This window comes from Hyperoodon ampullatus, assembly GCF_949752795.1.
Source record: "Hyperoodon ampullatus genome assembly, chromosome: 2".
NCBI classification, from domain to species: Eukaryota; Metazoa; Chordata; class Mammalia; order Artiodactyla; family Ziphiidae; genus Hyperoodon; species Hyperoodon ampullatus.
This window is the reverse complement of record NC_136915.1, coordinates 101,590,620-101,603,201: the sequence shown is the minus strand read 5'-3', so window position 1 is coordinate 101,603,201 and position 12,582 is coordinate 101,590,620. Positions and strand designations below refer to the sequence as shown.

Below are 12,582 nucleotides of genomic sequence, written 5' to 3'. Positions count from 1 at the left end.
CAGACCCAGGGAGAAGACTGCTGTTGGCTGTGAGGAGACAGCCTGAGGGGACGGGAAGAAGGCAATTGCAACTAGGAATGCTTATGGAGGAAAGCTGGACTGCCACAGAAGCCAGGTGCCACTGTTGAGTGACATGCAGGGGGTGGAGCCGCCATTTCAGCTTCTCTCTCCCCATGCACCACCCCCTGTACCCCCAAGTGCTAGGAAAGGCTGCACGCACACACCTGCCGCCAGGTGCTAGGAGAAGCCCCTACTGTGGCTGGCTTTCTTGTGCCTGCCCCCGGGCACTAGGAAGGGCCTCCACCAGGGCTGATCCTCTCACAGTGGCCACTGAGTGCTGGGATAGGCTCCTACTAGGGCCAGATCTCTCATGCCCATGGCCACCAGCTTCCCCGAGCACCTCCTCACTGACAGGACTGGATCTCTCACAGCTGCCAACCCCCCAAACCCTGCACATCTGTCACCGCCGGGGCTCCCACAACCCCAGCAGCCATGCCACCTCTACATCTCTCATCATCACCAGGGCAGACCCGAGCGCTCGAGGGCAGCTTCGGGAGCAGACCCCTGTGGGTGGCACGTGTGCAGAGCTGAGACTAAAACCACAGCTGAGCCCCAGGGGCGGGTCAACTAAGGAAGAGGAATGAAAATCTTTACATGCAGCTGCACAAGTCACAGATTAAATCCCTGCAATCAACTTGGTAAACCCTGCATATATGAAATATCTGAATGGACAGTGAGTGTTCCCACAACTGAGACTGGGGGCAAATACAAGTGCCAGTGGGCCAGGTCAGAGGCTGAGCTACCGACACAGTGCCCAGAGTGGGTCCAGAGACCTACCCAGAGGTACTGGAGGCCTCCTAGGGAGGTGGAGGTTGGCTGCAACTCATGGTGGGGGCAAGGACACTGACAGCTGAGACCCCAGGAAAATATTATTATTACTATTTTTTAATGTTTTGTTCTGTTTTTAAAAATTATTATTTTATTTTTTATTAAAATTTTTTTAAAATATATTTTTTATTTTTCTGCTTTTACTTTGCTTTTTTGGTGTTTTCTGTTTTTTCCTTGTTATGTTTTGTTTTTAATCTTTTTTTTAGTCATTTTTGTGTTTTATGTTTTCTTTGCTTTTTTTTTAGTGTGCATTTGCTTTTGTTTTGTTTCCTGTTTTTTGTTTTTGTTAGTTTTGTTTTTAATTGTTTGATCTCGTTTTTTGGGTTCTCTTATTTGTCTGGTTGTTCTCTTGTTTTTGTTTTCTTTGTTTTTGTTTCTTTTTTTGTATGTGTGTGTGCTTCTAGTTTTTGCTTTTGTTTGGTTTCGCTTTTACCATTTGTCTTGGGTTTTATTTGTTCCTTTGTTTTCTTTGTTTTAAACTGTTGTTGTTACTGTTTGTTTGTTTTTGTCTTTGCTATTTGTCTTGGATTTTGTTAGTCTGTTTTCTTCCCCCCACCTTATTTTATTTATTTTTTTGCCATGCAGCTTGCAGCATCTTTGTTCCCCAGCCAGGGGTTGGGCCTGAGCCTCTGGGGTGGGAGCACCTGAGTCCAGGACGCTGGACTGCCAGAGAATTCCTGGCCCCAGGGAATATTAATCAGCAACAGCTCTCCAGGAAATCTCCATCTCAACTCCAAGACCTGTACCCACCTAACTGCCTGCAGGCTCCAGTGTTGAATGCCTCATGCCAAACAACAAGCAAGACAGGAACACAAACCCAGCCATCAGCAGACAGGCCTAAAGTCATATTAAGCTCACAGACCCACCAAAACACACCACCTGATGTGGCCCTGCCCATCAGAAGGACAAGATCCAGCTCCACCCACCAGAGTGCAGGCACCAGTCCCTCCCACCAGGAAGCCTACACAAGCCACTGGACCAACCTCACCCACTGGGGGCAGACACCAGAAGCAAGAGGAAAAATGACATTGAAGCCTGTGGGAAGGAGACATCAAAAACATAAGTTAGGCAAAATGAGAAGACAGGGAAATATGTTGCAGACGAGGGAGCAAGGTAAAAACCCACAAGACCAAATAAATGAAGAGGAAATAGGCAGTCTACCTGGAAAAGAATTCAGAGTAATGGTAATAAAGATGATCCAGGATCTTGGAAAGAGAATGGAAGCATGGATTGAGAAAATACAAGAAATGTTTAACAAGGACCTAGAAGAACTAAAGAGCAAACAAACAGTGATGAACAACACAATAAATGAAATTAAAAATACAGTGGAAGGAATCAATACCAGAATAACTGAGGCAGAAGAACAGATAAGTGAACTGGAAGATAGAATAGTGGAAATAACTGCCATGGAGCAGAATGAAGAAAAAAGAATGAAAAGAAATGAAGACAAACTCAGAGACCTGTCTCTGAGATTATAGTCGAAAACTTCCCTAACATGGGAAAGGAAATAGCCACCCAAGTCCAGGAAGCACAGAGAGTCCCATACAAGTTAAACCCAAGGAGAAACATGCTGAGACACATATTAATTAAACTAACAAAAATTAAATACAAAGAAAAAATATTAAAAGCAGCAAGGGAAAAGCAACAAATAACATACAAGGGAATCCCCATAAGGTAATCGCTGATTTTTCACCAGAAACTTTGCAGGCCAGAATAGAGTGGCAGGCTATATTCAAAATGATGAAAGGGAAAAACCTACAACCAAGATTACTCTACCCAGCAAGGATCTAATTCAGATTCAACAGGGAAATCAAAAGCTTTACAGACAAGCAAAAGCTAAGAGAATTCAGCACCACCAAACCAGCTTTACAACAAATGCTAAAGGAACTTACCTAGGTGGGAAACACAAGAGAAGGAAAAAGATCTACAAAAACAAACCCAAAACAATTAAGAAAATGATAATAGGAACATACATATTGACAATTACCTTAAATGTAAATGGATTAAATGCTCCAACCAAAAGACACAGACTGGCTGAATGGACACAAAAACAAGACCCATATATAAGCTGTCTACAAGAGACCGACTTCAGACTTAGGGACACATACAGACTGAAAGTGAGGGGATAGAAAAAGATATTCCATGCATATGGAAATCAAAAGAAAGCTGGAGTAGCAATTCTTGTATCAGACAAAATAGACTTTAAAATAAAGACTATTACAAGAGACAAAGAAGGACACTACATAATGATCAAGGGATCAATCCAAGAAGAAGATATAACAATTGTAAGTATTATGCACCTGACATAAGAGCACCTCAATACATAAGGTGAATGCTAACAGCCATAAAAGGGGAAATCGACAGTAACACAATCATAGTAGGGGACTTTAACACCCTACTTTCACCAATGGACAGATCATCCAAAATGAAACTAAATAAAGAAACACAAGCTTTAAATGACACATTAAACAAGATGGACTTCACTGATATTTATAGGACATTCCATCCAAAATCAGCAGAATACACTTTCTTAAGTGCACACAGAACATTCTTCAGGATAGATCACATCTTCTGTCACAAATCAAGCCTTGGTAAACTTAAGAAAACTGAAGTCATATCAAGCATATTTTCTGACCACAACACTAGGAGATTAGAAATCAATTACAGGAAAAAAAAAAACAACAACTGTAAAAAACGCAAACACATGGAGGCTAAACAATATGCTACTAAATAACCGAGACATCACTGAAGAAATCAAAGAGGAAATAAAAAATACCTAGAAACAAATGGCAATGAAAACATGACAACCCAAAACCTATGGGATGCAGCAAAAGCAGTTCTAAGAGGTAAGTTTATAGCAATACAATCCTACCTCAAGAAACAAGAAAAATCTCAAATAAACAACCTAACCTTACACCTAAAGCAACTAGAGAAAGAAGAAGAAGAACAACAAAAAATTAGTAGGAGGAAAGAAATCATAAACATCAGAGCAGAAATAAATGAAATTGAAATGAAGAAAACAACAATAATGGTCAATATAACTAAAAGCTAGTTCTTTGAGAAGGTAAACAAAATTGATAAACCTTTAGCCAGACTCAACAGGAAAAAAAGGGAGAGGACTCAAATCAGTAAAATTAGAAATGAAAAAGGAGAAGTTACAACTGACACCACAGAAATACAAAGGATCATAAGAGAATACTATCAGCAACTATATGCCAATAAAATGGACAACCTGGAAGAAATAGACAAATTCTTAGAAAAGTACAACCTTCCAAGACTGAACCAGGAAGAAATAGAAAATATAAACAGACCAATCACAAGTAATGCAATTGAAACTGATTAAAAATCTTCCAGCAGGGACTTCCCTGGTGATGCAGTCATTGAGAATTCACCTGCCAATTCAGGGGACATGGGTTCAATCCCTGGGCCAGGAGGATCCCACATGCCGTGGAGCAACCAAGCCTGTAACAGCCCATGAAGCCTGTCCCTAGAGCCCGTGCGTCACAACTACTGAGCCCGCGAGCCACAACTACTGAAGCCCATGTGCCTTAGAGCCCGTGCACCACAACTACTGAGCCCACACTGCAACTACTGAAGCCTGCATGCTCTAGGGCCCACATGTCGCAACTACTGAGACTGCATGCTGCAACTACTGAAGTTGGCGTGCCTAGAGCCTGTGCTTGCAACAAGAGAAGCCACTGCAATGAGAAACCCGCACACCACAATGAAGAGTAGCCCCGCTTGCCGCAACTAGAGAAAGCCTGCGTGCAGAAATGAAGACCCAACGCAGCCAAAAATAAGAAAACAAAAAACAAAAAAACAAAGGGTTGAGTCCTTTAAAAAAGAAATCTTCCAACAATCAAAAGTCCAGGACCAGACGGCTTCACAGGCATATTCTATCAAACATTTAGAGAAGAGCTAACACCTATCCTTCTCAAACTCTTCCAAAAAATTGCAGAGGGAGAAACACTCCCAAACTGAGGCCACCATCACCCTGATACAAAAACCAGACAAAGATATCACAAAAAAAGAAAATTACAGACTAATATCACTGCTGAACATAGACGCAAAAATCCTCAATGAAATACTAGCAAACCAAATCCAACAACACATTAAAAGCATCATACACCATGATCAAGTGGGATTTATCCCAGGGATGCAAGGATTCTTCAATATATGCAAATCAATCAATGTGAGACACCATATTAATAAATTGAAGAATAAAAATCACACGATCTGACTTCCCTTGTGGCACAGTGGTTAAGAATCCACCTGCCAATGCAGGGAATACAGGTTCAAGCCCTGGTCCCAGAAGATCCCACATGCTGCAGAGCAACTAAGGCCATGCACCACAACTACTAAGCCCGTGCTCTACAGCCTGTGAGCCACAACTACTGAGCCCACGTGCCACAGCTACTAAAGCCCATGTGCCTAGAGCCTGTGCTCCACAACAAGAGAAGCCACCATGATGAGAAGCCCATGCACCACAGCAAAGAGTAGCCCCCACTTGCTGCAATTAGAGAAAGCCCATGTGCAGCAACAAAGATGCAATGCAACCAAAAATAAGTAAATTAAAAAAAACCAAACCACATGAACATCCCAGTAGATGCAGAAAAAGCTTTTGAAAAAATTCAACACCCATTTATGATAAAAACTCTCCAGAAAGTGGTCATAGGGGGAACCTACCTCACCATAATAAAGGCCATATATGACAAACCAACAGCAAACTATATTCTCAATGGTGAAAAACTGAAAGCATTTCCTCTAAGATCAGGAACAAGACAAGTGTGTCCACTCTCACCACTATTATTCAACACAGTCTTGGAAGTCTTAGCCACAGCAATCAGAGAAGAAAAAGAAATAAAAAGAATCCAAATCAGAAAAGAAAAGTAAAACTGTCACTCTTTGCAGATGACATGATACTATACACAGAAAATTCTAAATATGCCACCAGAAAACTACTGGAGCCAATCAGTGAATTTAGTAAAGTCACAGGATACAAAATTAATCACAGAAATCTCTTGCATTCCTATACACTAACAATGAAAGATCAGAAAGAGAAATTAAGGAAACAATCCCATTTACCATTGCAACAAAAAAGAATAAAATACCTAGGAATAAACCTATCTAAGGAGGCAAAATACCTGTACGCAGAAAACTGTAAGATGCTGATGAAAGAAAGCAAAGATGACACAAACAGATGGAGAGATATACCATGTTCTTGGATTGGAAGAATCAACATTGTGAAAATGACTATACTACCCAAAGCAATCTACAGATTCAATGTAATCCCTATCAAACTACCAATGACATCTTTCATGGAACTAGAACAGAAAATTTTACAATTTGTTTAGAAGCACAAAAGAACCCGAATAGCCTAAGCAATCTTGAGAAAGAAAAATGGAGCTGGAAGAATCAGGCTCCCAGACTTCAGACTATACTACAAAGCTACAGTAATCAAGACAATATGGTACTGGCACAAAAACAGAAATATAGATCAATGGAAAAGGATAGAAAGCCCAGAGATAAACCCACACACATATGGTCACCTAATCTATGACAAAGGAGGCAAGAATATACAATGGAGAAGAGACAGCCTCTTCAATAAGTGGTGCTGGAAAAACTGGACAGCTACATGTAAAAGAATCAAATTAGAACACTCTCTAACACCAACACCATTCAGAAAAATAAACTCAGAATGCATTAAAGACCTGAATGTAAGGCCAGACACTATAAAACTCTTAGAGGAAAACATAGGCAGAAGACTCTTCGACAAAAATCACAACAGGATATTTTTTGACCCACCTCTTAGAGTAATTAAAATAAAAACAAAAATAAACAAATGGGACCTAATGAAACTTAAAAGCTTTTGCACAGCAAAGGAAACCATAAACAAGACAAAAAGACAGCCCCCAGAATGGGAGAAAATATTTGCAAATGAAGCAATGGACAAAGGATTAATCTCCAAAATATACAAACAGCTCACGCAGCTCAATATCAAAAAAACAAACAACCCAATCAAAAAATGGGCAGAAGACCCAAATAGACTTTTCTCCAAAGAAGACCTACAGATGTCCAACAAACTCATGAAACAATGCTCAACATCACTAATTATTAGAGAAATTCAAATCAAAACTACCATGAAGTATCACCTCACGCCTGTCAGAATGGCCATCATTTAAAAATCTACAAACAATAGATGCTGGAGAGGGTGTGGAGAAAAGGGAACTCTTGCACTGTTGGTGGGAATGTAAATTGATACAGCCACTATGGAGAACAGTATGGAAATTCTTTAAAAAACTAAAAATAGAACTACCATATGATGCAGCAATCCCACTACTGGGCATATACCCAGAGAAAGCCATAATTCAAAAAGACGCATGTACCCCAGTGTTCACTGCAGCACTGTTTACAATAGCCAGAACATGGACACAACCTAAATGTCCATCAACAGGAATGGATAAAGAAGATGTGGTACATCACATTGTATGGAATATTACTCAGCCATAAAAAGGAACGAAATTGGGTCATTGGTAGAGATGTGGATGGACCTAGAGACTGTCATGCAGAGTGAAGTAAGTCAGAAAGAGAAAAACAAATATTGTGTATTAACACATATATGTGGAATCTAGAAAAATGGTACAGATGATCTTATTTGCAAAACAGAAACAGAGACACAGACAGAGAACAAACATATGGATACCAAGGGGGGAAGGGAAGGGGTGGAATGAATTGGGAGATTGGAGTTGACATATATACACTGTTGATATAATGTATAAAATAGATAACTAATGAGAACCTACTGTATAGCTCAGGGAACTCTATTCAGTGCTCTGTGGTGACCTAAATGTGAAGGAAATCCAAAAAAGAGGGGATATATGTATATGTACAGCTGATTCACTTTGCTTTACAGTAGAAACTAACACAACATTGTAAAGCAACTATGCTCTAATACAAATTAATTTAAAAAACAAAACAAAACAAAAAACAAACAAACAAAAACCAAAAGTGGAGTGGAGCTTTAGTGAATAGCTTCTTTCAACACTCACATTGTGTTACAGACTTAAACTGTGTTTCCTACTTTAGCATTCTAATCATTCCATGAGATGAGTCCTTTTATATTTTGTTTGGGGAAAAATAAATTAAAATTTTAAAGTGTAAAGAAAAAAGGCATAGGGATTAAAAAGAAAGCAAAATCTATGGAAATACAGTTGTTGAAGTATTTTTAAATATTTGTGATATAAAAATACATAGAATTCCCTATTAATAAATTAATATTAAACCTAAAAAAAAAAAAAGACCCAACTCAAATGTCACTTCCTCCATGAAGACTATCCAGATAATCCAAGTAAGAAGTGATCTTTGCCTTCTCGTTTTTTTGTTTTTCTGACTCTGACCCTGACCCTGACTGCCTTCTCATAATTTTGGTTGCACCACATTTATGGTCTTATCACAAATGGTCTTCAATTATAGTTTTTTGTTTACTTACTTTCCCTGCTAGAATAAAGGATCCTTGAATGAGGACAATTTGTTGTTCACTACTGTAGCTCCCCTCTTCCCCATTCTCTTGCATGTATACAGACCTCATAAATATTCATTAAATGAACAAATGAAGGAAAACTAAATAAACAATCAAATGAAAGATGAGACTTCAGGTTTGATCATATTTTGAACAAGATGCCAAGCCTCACTAAGAGCTCCAACTCTCTATTAAAAAAAATAAAATAAAAAGGGAAATTGCTTCAATTGCAAGTATCAGTTGACCTTTGCCTCTTGAGGACTGTTTCTGAAACCAAAGGCAGAGTGTGATTCCCTGTGTGGTATGTGGGAAGCTGACGATGAAGCTCACAACGGGTGGATTGAAGAGCATGAAGAGGTCTCAGAATGCTGTAGTGACAAGAAGCCGATTGGAAAATGGGTAGGGGATTTTCCTGTTGTGGATGATGTGAAAACATGAGCAAAGCAAACAAGCTGTGTTAGAAGTGTTTTATAAGCCTCCTCTGTGTCCATTTCTAAAAGGACAAGCAGTCGATTCTGGAGATAAAGGAGGACATTTTTTCCCGGCCATTGCAGCCCTTTGGGGATGGACTCTTCTTCAGTAATAGCACCATTCCTTTTATAATAATAACCCTGCTGCTTGGGCAGCAGCATTCAGGGAAGTACTGTTTGCCAGGTTCCTAGTCCTCCTCGTAGGAAAGGACCATCTGCTCCTGGCATAGCAAAGGTGCCCAGCCAGAGATGAGCAGAGACTGTGCCAGGCGGGAGACCTGGAGTAACTGATGGAGTGAGTCAGAGTGGATCTCACACCAAGGCCTAACCACAATAGTTATTTATCACAGTAGAGCTATTTTAGGTATGCTCAAAACCATGTGAAGCACTGTGGGTTACACAAATGTATAGAAGACACTATCATTGCCCTGGATAAGCTTAAAAATGTGGGGGGCATTTTATATGCTTTCTTTTGAATAAATTCCTCTTTTTTTTTTTTTTTTTTGCGGTACGCAGGCCTCTCACTGTTGTGGCCCGTTACGGAGCACAGGCTCCGGATGCACAGGCTCAGCGGCCATGGCTCACGGGCCCAGCCGCTCCGCGGCATGTGGTATCTTCCCGGACCTGGGCACGAACCCGTGTCCCCTGCATCAGCAGGCGGACTCTCAACCACTGCGCCACCAGGGAAGCCCTAAATTCCTCTTTTATATAAACTTACGGGAGAAAATGAACATGTGAAGAAACTAAGAAAACTTCTATAGCTGAATAAATATTTGTATTGAAGGGATTCAGGTCATAGTGAGATGGAGTTAGGGGCAGGATTTTTGAAGAAAAGAGTAACTAGCTTTTATGGCTTTTCCTGGTGAAAATTGGGGAAATGACGAGAAGTGGCCAAAGAAAAAAGTTCTTAAGAACTTTTATCCAGCCTTAGTTACCAGGAGAGACTAGATTGGAAGGCACATAGATAAGAAGATGACTAAGAGCTTATCGCTGCACGAATCCAGCTGTGAAATGGGGATGGTGGTTAACATGGGAACAGAAAAGACAGGTTGAATTTGAGAGTCACTGAAGAGAAAGGACCAAGAGACCTTGGTAACCAAGAGGATGCTTACAAAGCACCGACTGTTTCACAGATAATACACAAAGGCCACATCAAATCAATGACCATGGGACGTAGGGGAAGGCAGGAGTAGTGAAACTGAAGCAAAGATTGGTAAGTGGCTTTCCAAGGGTACAACATGCCTCCGCAGGAAGAAGGATGTCCTGAGAAAATTGAATGTCTTTCCTATTAACTAGTTTATGTTGTCCTAATAATTCCCCCGTGTTCTTTTTGGTTAAAGATTTTTTGTCATCTAACTCCGAACCTCCATGACACTGATCTTTCCTCTTAAACTGGCACATTCCCCTCTTGCTGGAACAGGTGACAGTGTAATCAGCACTCCTCCCTGTTGTCATCTTCCTCCTGAACAAACACCATAGCCAGATGAGGAAGCAGTGAGATGCTCCTTCCTCACTCCTTTTCAGGTACTACAGTTTTACTTTCCACTAGAACTCACCCTTGATGGTTCTGATAAAGTGTTTATGAGTCTTTTACTGCATGGAATTGTTGTGTTCACTTAGGGTTTATGTCAGATTGGTTTAAATGGTTCACTGTAAATTCTTCAGTTCTTTTAGGTTTTTGCTAGTCTTTGCTGAATGACTTGTTTCCTTCCCCAGCTCTTGATCTTCCCACAAGATACAAATGAGTCAACAGAATCTTCATCAAAAAGAATTATGCTCCTATTGTCCTCCAGTATCTGTAGAAAGAAGTGTGAAAAATTAAGTGGTAATTAAACATAAAATAAGTGTTTTGTTTTCACCTTCAGTTTGTTTTTTGCTTGCTTGAGTTGTCTGCTCAGGAAATGGCCTTTCAGCTAAGTGGGTTTTTGAGGTTTGGTTATTTCACGGTATTTCTATATCTTTTGGTTTTAGAGTGGAACAGAATCCTAAGCATTGCTGCTTGCTTTTAAAGAAGATCTGCACTTCTGCTAAGACACTCTTTTCAGATCCTCATATGTTGGATCTCAGCAAGTTTTTCTTTCTTACCTAATATCTATCTCCATCTTATCCCTCCCTAAGTTGAGAATAAACTTAGAGAGAGACTGTTCTGAAATATAGGCTTGAGGAAAGTAGACTTACATTTTATTTTATTAGCTGTCTTTTTGTTTATTCATTAGTAAAGTTCTTGTTTTGATGGAAGTGAAGACATTCTAAGGTGACAGATTATGAAACTGTATGTCTTTTAGTTGTCCAAATATAGAAAATCACTTTCCTTTTAGGGTTATCCTTTGCTACTTTGCAAATAAGTTTGGAATATTTTAATTTTTATCAGTAATTAAGTCTATATCTTAGTTCTGAGATGCTTTATAAACTGGTTAAGAGGTGTTTTTCACCATGTTCTGTCTTGTTCATTATTGTATATGCAGCTCCTAACATAGTACTTAGCATTCAGCGGGTACTCAATAAATTTGTTGAACAAATTAATGGATTATTGTAGGTTTTTTTCTAATTAAAAATGGCATAATAATTTTAAAAGAAGAACTTTAAAAAATCCTTAATCCCAACACTTCTGCAATTGATTCTTTTTTGCATCTTTTCGTCTTCATTTAACAATGTGCATACTTTTACATGGTTTTGGTTATTGTGAACTTGAAATTTTGTCTTTAAAAATTTTTTCCCATAATTTGTGTTTTTTTTTTTTTTTTTTTGTGGTACGCGGGCCTCTCACTGTTGTGGCCTCTCCCATTGCGGAGCACAGGCTCCGGACGCGCAGGCTCAGCGGCCATGGCTCACGGGCCCAGCCACTCCGCGGCATGTGGGATCTTCCCAGACCGGGGCACGAACCCGCTTCCCCTGCATCGGCAGGCGGACTCTCAACCACTGCACCACCAGGGAAGCCCCATAATTTGTGTTTTTAAAAAGACAAATTAAATTGCATTATTTAGAGCAGCAAGAAATTCTCCTAAATTTAATGATAGTTAGGAATAGTTTGAGAACTACTATTCTACTCTCATCAAATATTGTTGAGGATATGGTTCATTTTAATTTATTATGTGGATCAGGATTGAAATTCTTCATTGGCTTCACACTGCCTATAAGCAAGATACCTCAGTGACCTTTCCTTCCCTGTGGTAAGGTTCAGTAAAGTAGATGCAGCCAAAGAGTGTTCAGAATCATTTCCTAAAGGAAGTTTGAATAATGTTGCAAAACAGAAAGGATTGCTAATAGCAAATAGAGGAAGTTCTAACAGCACATTGCCAAATTTTCTTCCTGATTATCTCAGACTAATTTTGTTCTCATATTTATTGAACTTCTGTCCTCGAACAGAGATGTTATGCTGATTTTTGTCTCGTTCTCACACGCTTGGGTAGGTTTGAACCCATTGAGGAGGGAACTTATGCAAGCTGAGATTTGGAAGCTTTTTCTAGAACAGCCTCCCTATCAGGGCCCAAATGCTACATGCACAGTGTGGCTTCCAGAAACAATGGCCTTTCCTGAGGCTTTGGTTGAAGAGTAGAAATATCTTCTCTAGAAATAGTTCTTCAGGCTTTCTGCCCTAAAATGTGTATTGTTGCCAGCAAGGTGGTTGATTTTACTCTTTTTCTGGTCCTCCATATTTTACTGGCATTACATACAGGGGATTTTATGCCAGATTCCTGGTCAGGT

The 12,582-nt window shown here is 39.8% G+C and overlaps 1 protein-coding gene across 1 annotated transcript in view; it reads left to right on the top strand.

Annotated features, from left to right (window-relative positions):
• PTPN22 (protein tyrosine phosphatase non-receptor type 22) overlaps positions 1 to 12,582 on the top strand; it is a gene marked incomplete at both ends in the record, with an annotated part of 77,973 nt that overhangs the window by 4,905 nt on the left and 60,486 nt on the right. The gene's annotated exons all lie outside the window — the stretch shown is intronic.